Consider the following 6,982-nt stretch of genomic DNA (forward strand, 5'->3'; position numbering starts at 1 on the left):
CCACTAAAAGTGGACGCTAAAGACTCATCATTAGGGTCGACTTTCTAATAGTTAAGTATTAGGGTCGACAAAGTCGACCCTAAACAGTAGGTAGAAAAATAAAAAAAAATAAAAAAATAAAAAAAATTGATGGGCAATAGCGTCCACTTTAAAGTCGACCCTAATAGTTAAGTTTGTCGACCCTAAAGAGTAGGTAGAAAAATAAAAATAAAAATAAAAAAATAAAATTGATGGGCAATAGCGTCCACTTTTAGTGGACGCTAATACTTAAGTATTAGGGTCGACTTTGAAAGTCGCCCCTAATAGTTAAGTATTAGGGTCGACTTTGTGGACGCTAAAGAGTATGTAGAAAAATAAAAATAAAATAAAATTAATGGTCTAAAAAAAATGAAATTATAAATTATAAATTATAAATTTTCTAAAAAATAAAAATAAACTTTTATAAAATTATAAATTTTCTCTTAATTTGAAATTAAAACTTTTATAAAATTAAACTGTAATAAAAAATGAAAAATTAGTTCGATCGAACATTGAGTTCAACTCTAAGCATTTTATATTATATTAGTGTATTAGTTATAAAATGTTATTTCCCAAAAATTTACCTCCGATAATATGTCATTATTTATTTTATATAAATTATCAGATATTCGATCGATCGTGATAGGATCAAATGATTGATCAAACTTCAAACAAATTAAAGGTTCGTTCAAACATCCGTTTGGTCCTAGTGCATTTGTTTGATCGATCATGATAGAATCAATGATCGAACAAACTTGATACAATTGAAATTGAAGGATTGATCGAATATCCGATCAATCATAATGAATTAGTTCGATTGATCGTGATAAGATCAAATGATTGAAACAATTGAAATTAAAATTGAATTAATTCGATTGATCGTGATAGGATCAAATGATCGATCAAACATCCGATCGATCCTAATGAATTAGTTCGATTGATCGTGATAAGATCAAATGTTTGATCGAACATCCGATCGATCCTAGTGAATTAGTTCGATTGATCGTGATAAGATCAAATGATCGATCAAACATCTGATCGATCATAGTAAATTAGTTCGATTGATTATGATAGGATCAAACATCTGATCAAAAATCCGATCGATCCAAGTGAATTAGTTCGATTGATTGTGATAGAATCAAATGATCAATCAAATGTTCGATCGAAAATCCGATCGATCAAACATCCAATCGATCCTAGTGAATTAGTTTGATTGATCGTGATAAGATCAAATATCTGATTGAAAATCCAATCGATCCTAGTGAATTAGTTCAATTGATCGTAATAGAATCAATTGATCGATCAAACATCTGATTGATCCTAATGAATTAGTTAGATTGATCATGATAAGATCAATTGATCGATCAAACTGAATACAATTGAAGGTTCAATCAAACATTCAATTGAACTATAAGCTTTTTATATTATCTTAGTGCATTAGTTATATTATCTTTGGATTTTGTATTGATCTTATAATTAATTATAAGATAAATATCAACTTAATGATCTTTATTATAAAAATTTATTAAACGGAAATTATTAGTTAATATTATAATAATAAAAACATATTACAGGAGAAAATGAAGAAAAACAAAAATAAATAAAATAAATAAAAATTAAAAAATTATAAGTGTAATTTTTTTTTTTTAAAAAAATAAATTTGAGGCTCATTAGTCGCCCCTGTTGAGGGCAAAAATAAGCACCATCCAGTGGTGGGGTATCTGAAATTTTCGGATCAAAAATTTCATAAACCGCGTCTTTTTTTCCCTCAAACCTTCAAAACACCAGAATCCTCCCTAACACCCCTCTCACTCACCTCCCTCATCACTCTCACTCTCAATCTCTCTACCGCTGCTCTCCCAAACTTTGACCGACGAAAGCTTTCATACAAGGCTTTGCTGAGAAGTTGAAAGAGGGAGAGAGAGAGAAAGGGAGAGAGAAAGAAAGAGAGAGGGTGGATCGTTTGGGGAAGCCAGAGAAGAAAAAGAAAAAGAAGGGGAGAAAAATCCTCGAGGTAACCTCTTTAAACTTTAAATTTTTGCAATTTTTGTGTTAATTTTTGGGTTTTGTTTGATGTGTTTGTATCCATTGCGAATTTGGGGTTGGATTAGTGACTGTATTCTTTCGATTTTTTGGTAGTGCGGTTTCAGTTTACCCTCGGTTTGATTGCCGAGAAAGTGGAGGGAAAGATAAATGCTATTTGGGTATTTTGGTGTTTGATGTTTCTGGTTCTGAAAGATGGAAAATTTGTTATTGATTAAAGGATTAATGGTTCATTAACAGACAACCTGGTTGTTTTATTGATTAAAGGATTAAGGGTGCCAAGTTGATTTCTTGTTTCAACCAAAAAGAGAAATCCTTAGTTCCTTAACAAAGAAATTTGTGATTGAAGAAGTTGAATCCTTCTATCCTCTGACATATTCTCAGTTATTAAGTTGGCTTCTCGGCTTTTCTGTGCAAAATGTGTCAATTAATGTATTTGAAAACATGTCAATTTGCATTACCACTGCAGGGTGAGAATTAGTGATATATTTAATCTTTGTTGCTTTTTCAAAATCAGCAAGGTCAATAAGCTATAATCTTTTATTAATGCTATTTCTTCTCCTAAATTTATATGAAATGTTAATCATTCATTGACGGCCCATTTTGTAGACCTTAATCACAGTTATGTGCTAAAGCTGTTATTTCTCTTTGATGTTGTGAGGAAGTATCTGTGGATAAATCAGTCTGCAGGTGTTAATATGTTAAAGCATTTTCTGTTCTGAGGTTTTCAAAGAGTGCTTTGCTTGATAAAATTAAATTACAAGTTCCAGTTAATCAAGTCTATGCATTTGTTTGCTTAATTGTTCATTGTGTTGTTTGTGTGCTGTCTAATTAGTGGCCATTCTTGCATGCAGTTCTTAAGGAATTATGCCACTACCACTGGGCAAAAGGAAGAGAAGGTTAAGGTAATTGAACTTGTTAGCCTTCACCACGTTCTGGGGTACTTTCCAATATTCTAGGTAAATATTTTCTTTTCATACATTATACATATATGCATGTGTTTGTGTTATTTTGAGTTTCATACCATATGGTAGACTTCGAAGAAAAGAATTGTTTTGAAGGACCAAATATACGTTAAAAAATATATGATAATTTTTTGCTCTATATTTCCTCATTGTGTGCTTTGTTCTAGTTGTTTGGGAGATACATGTATCAGTCTTACAAATTTGCCTTGCATCAAACATTTACGTTGATTTAAGTGGAACATAGTGATATGATTAAAGAATTGCAGTTGAAAGTGAGATTATTCACATATTTATTAATGTTGAAGCTCAAACATATATTCTGATTTGGGGAATGATAGCTGGCACGTAATACTGACCAAAATTTCACTTTTTTTTTTTTTTTTCTTTCTCTTGGCCTATGTTAATTTTTTTTTTTTTTTTAGTATTAATTTAGCTATTAAACTTATGCATGTTCAGAAGCAAATGTAAGGTCTAACCACTAGCCCTTGTAGCGATTGGGGAGGGTGAAGGCTACCCCATTAGGTAGCCTGCCATTATTGTTTGGTTTTAAAAAAAACTGTCAATACTCAACAGATCTTACATAGATGTGTAACTTCACACATGTAGCACACAATGAAATTCAGTTTACTCTCTGTTATGATCTGTTTATTGTTTTCGTATTTCGTGTCAGATCCCATCACATGGATTTTGTTTTATCTTGCTTTGTTGCTTCTCCTTGAAATTACAGGTGCCTCTAGCTATGTTTGGGGGAACTAGTACTATGCATCTGCATTATACATAGTGGCAGTAAAAGGAAATGCTCTGGAAAAGGTTGAGTCTGAGCTTCTTGACCTTGTAGAGGCTTCTAAGAAAAGTCCGACCTTTGCTCAGTTTGCAAAGGATCTCTCAGTCCCAGCAGATACAAGAGTGAAGGCCCTCCAGGAAATCTCTGCTGAAGCTAAATTTTCTGATCTGACAAAGAATTTCTTGGGTAAGAAGAGTTGTACTTTGTGGTTGAACTCACGATTTTACTGATTCTATGCATTATGCTGATTCATAATTTAAATGCATATTCTTGCAAGAATCTGACTTAGACATACTATGATGTATGCAATCCTCTGTAATTTCTTGTAGCTTTGTTGGCTGAGAATGGGAGGCTGACACATATAGATAGCATCACTAAGAGATTTGTGGAGGTGACCATGGCTCATAAGGGAGAAGTGAAAGTAATAAAACTAGGTGGAGGCGAGAAGCTGAGAACATTACCTTTCTTTACCTTATGAGGATATATAGTACTTCTATCTAACACAAGAGCTATGTGCCATGACCCTTCAAGATCACATATCTAAGCCATCCTGCAATCCATTTAATATGCTCATTCAAACATTTGATAATATTGTTGGTTGGAGTTTTGTTTTCATGATGCCCTTGCAGATATTTCATCAACCGATTGTTCTAGTTAGTTATTCCTTGGTTGCTTAATCTGTGGAAGATAAATCTTACTATTTCAGACAACCAACCTTAACAATTTGTCAATCAATTCAAAGAGTTCAATAAAAGAGGAGGCTTTCATGTGAACAAGCATGTCAGAAGGAAAAAAAAGAAAGAAAGAAAGCTTTAAACGAACTATATGTACATTGATGTTTTGAATTTTTTAGCCACATTTATCTTTAGTTTCACTCAAAACAGAGTACAATATTTTTACTCTTGTCATGATTAATAGATAAATTGTTCAGGACACATTCAATAAATAACAGGATCCAGTTATAGGAGGCTGCTTGCTTTTGACATACACAACTAGCTATGTTGCTCCTCTCCTTTTGCTCATAATTAACATGTATTAGTGGGACTGTTATTGATATATGTTAGAAGTATTGTGGTTAGGAGTTAGCCGATATATGTTACTCATACCAGTGTTCCCTGGTTCTGCGATCGATCGCACTTGGAGTGCGATCGATCGCAGTACCAGAGAGTTTTCAAGTAGGTTTTTTATATTTTGCGATCGATCGCACTCCAACTGCGATCGATCGCAAAATGTCGGAAACCTACTGGTACTGCGATCGATCGCACTTGGAGTGCGATCGATCGCAGATTATTTTTTTTAAAATTTTTTAGGACCATTAGGGTCCACTTTGTGGACGCTAATGGTTAACTATTAGCGTCCACTTTGGTTTGGACGCTAATAGTTACTTTTTTTATTTTTTACTTTTTTAATTTTTGAGGACCATTAGGGTCCACTCTGTCGACGCTAATGGTTAACTATCAGCGTCCACTTTGGTTTGGACGCTGATAATTAATTTTTTTTTTAAAAATTTTTGAGGACCATTAAGGTCCACTTTGTGGACGCTATTGGTTAACTATCAGCGTCCACTTTGGTTTGGACGTTGATAGTTATTATTATTATATTTTTTTAAGGACCATTAGGGTCGACAAAGTGGACCCTAATGGTTAACTAAAAGTGGACGCTAATGCTTGCCTATTAGGGTCGACTTTCGCTTCCGTGTACATCATCTTTAGGGTCAAAACATTGTGACTTTTAGGGTTGATAAAGTGGACACTAAAAGTGATCATTAGGGTCGACTTTTAAGTGGACCCTGATAATCAAACATTTGATCATTAGGGTCGGACTATTAGCGTCGACGCCTTTAGGGTCGAAAAGTCGACGCTGTTGGCAATAGCGTCCACTTTAGGACCTTTAGGGGCGACTTTGAGTCGCCCCTAAAGACCTAATTTCTTGCAGTGAGAGAAAGAGAGTGACACTTACTCGCATTAGTTTTACTTTCGAGATCTTCACTTGGGCTTGGGGACTTTCCTGATGTCCCTGCAGAACTTTACATACTTGAGTGATGACTATTATCTCCGTCTTCAGCTACTTGATGGACTGCATTATCATCAGAAGACGATGTCTTAGAACGAGGAGAGCTTGTCCAGAAGATCAGTCCTTTTGACATGTTTCATCTGGTTTTTCATAATCTTTTCTTCTACCAGAATTGCAAAATAGTACATAAGAACCACCATGACAAAAGTACCTAGATTTTGATTTACGAATTCGAAAGAAGAAAAAAAAGGTATGATCGATGCTTGGCTAATGTTAAATATTGAAACAATACACTGATACAAAGGTAAGGAGAAAGAAAAATGCTAAATTCATGACGATAACTTCAACAATTATGGTGAAGATTTATTACAGGTACCTTGACATTACTTACAGTTCGAATTCTAGTTGTTACGGATTGAGCTTGAGAGCCTCTTGAGCCTTTTGGTACTCAATCTTGCAGGAGTTTTGGCCAAAAGGTGGAGTAGATTTGTAAGATAATATTTATCATTATATAGAGAAAAAAACAGATTGACAAAAAAACACTATTCCGTAGTGGAGGACATGTACTTTTTTGTTTTCTTCTCTACGGCAATGTTTCTATGTTAATTAAATAAGGACTTATTTGAGATTGTGTTTGAGGGAATTAAAAGTGCTTTTAACACTCAAAAAGTCCTTTTTTTTTAAAAAAAAAAAGGTACTTATTTGATATAGAAATTAAAAGCGCTTTTAAGGGTCTAAAAAGCCTAAAAATGATCAAAACGCACTTTTGGCAAAAGCTTAAAAATACAGCTTTTGTCAAAAAGCGATTTTTAATTTAAAAGCTTTATTTCTCAAACGCATTCCCAAACTTGCTAAAAGAAAATAAACATGCATTTATTGTTGGGAAAATTGATAATTAATTGGCAACCAATTTCCTACCAGCCCTTTATGCGAAAGACAAGTTTGGAAAGAAAACACACGAGAAAATACACCAACACCAATTACACACGTACACAAAAAGTTTACGTGGTTCGGCAATATGCCTACGTCCACGGGGCGTGATCCGGTCTTATTCTTTACTATTGAGAAATATTGAGTACAATGGTACAAGCCTAAACCGCTCAAGTTTAATATCTCAAACCCAAGCCCTTAGTCCCTTGTACACCCCACTCAACTGTCC

The 6,982-nt window shown here is 33.9% G+C and overlaps 1 pseudogene; it reads left to right on the forward strand.

The window, feature by feature from the left end:
• The first annotated feature begins 1,969 nt into the window (after positions 1-1,969).
• Positions 1,970-4,463, forward strand: LOC132169288 (ATP synthase subunit O, mitochondrial-like; annotated as a pseudogene).
• The last annotated feature ends 2,519 nt before the right edge of the window (positions 4,464-6,982 follow it).

Source organism: Corylus avellana, chromosome ca2 (genome assembly GCF_901000735.1).
Source record: "Corylus avellana chromosome ca2, CavTom2PMs-1.0".
Taxonomy (NCBI): Eukaryota; Viridiplantae; Streptophyta; class Magnoliopsida; order Fagales; family Betulaceae; genus Corylus; species Corylus avellana.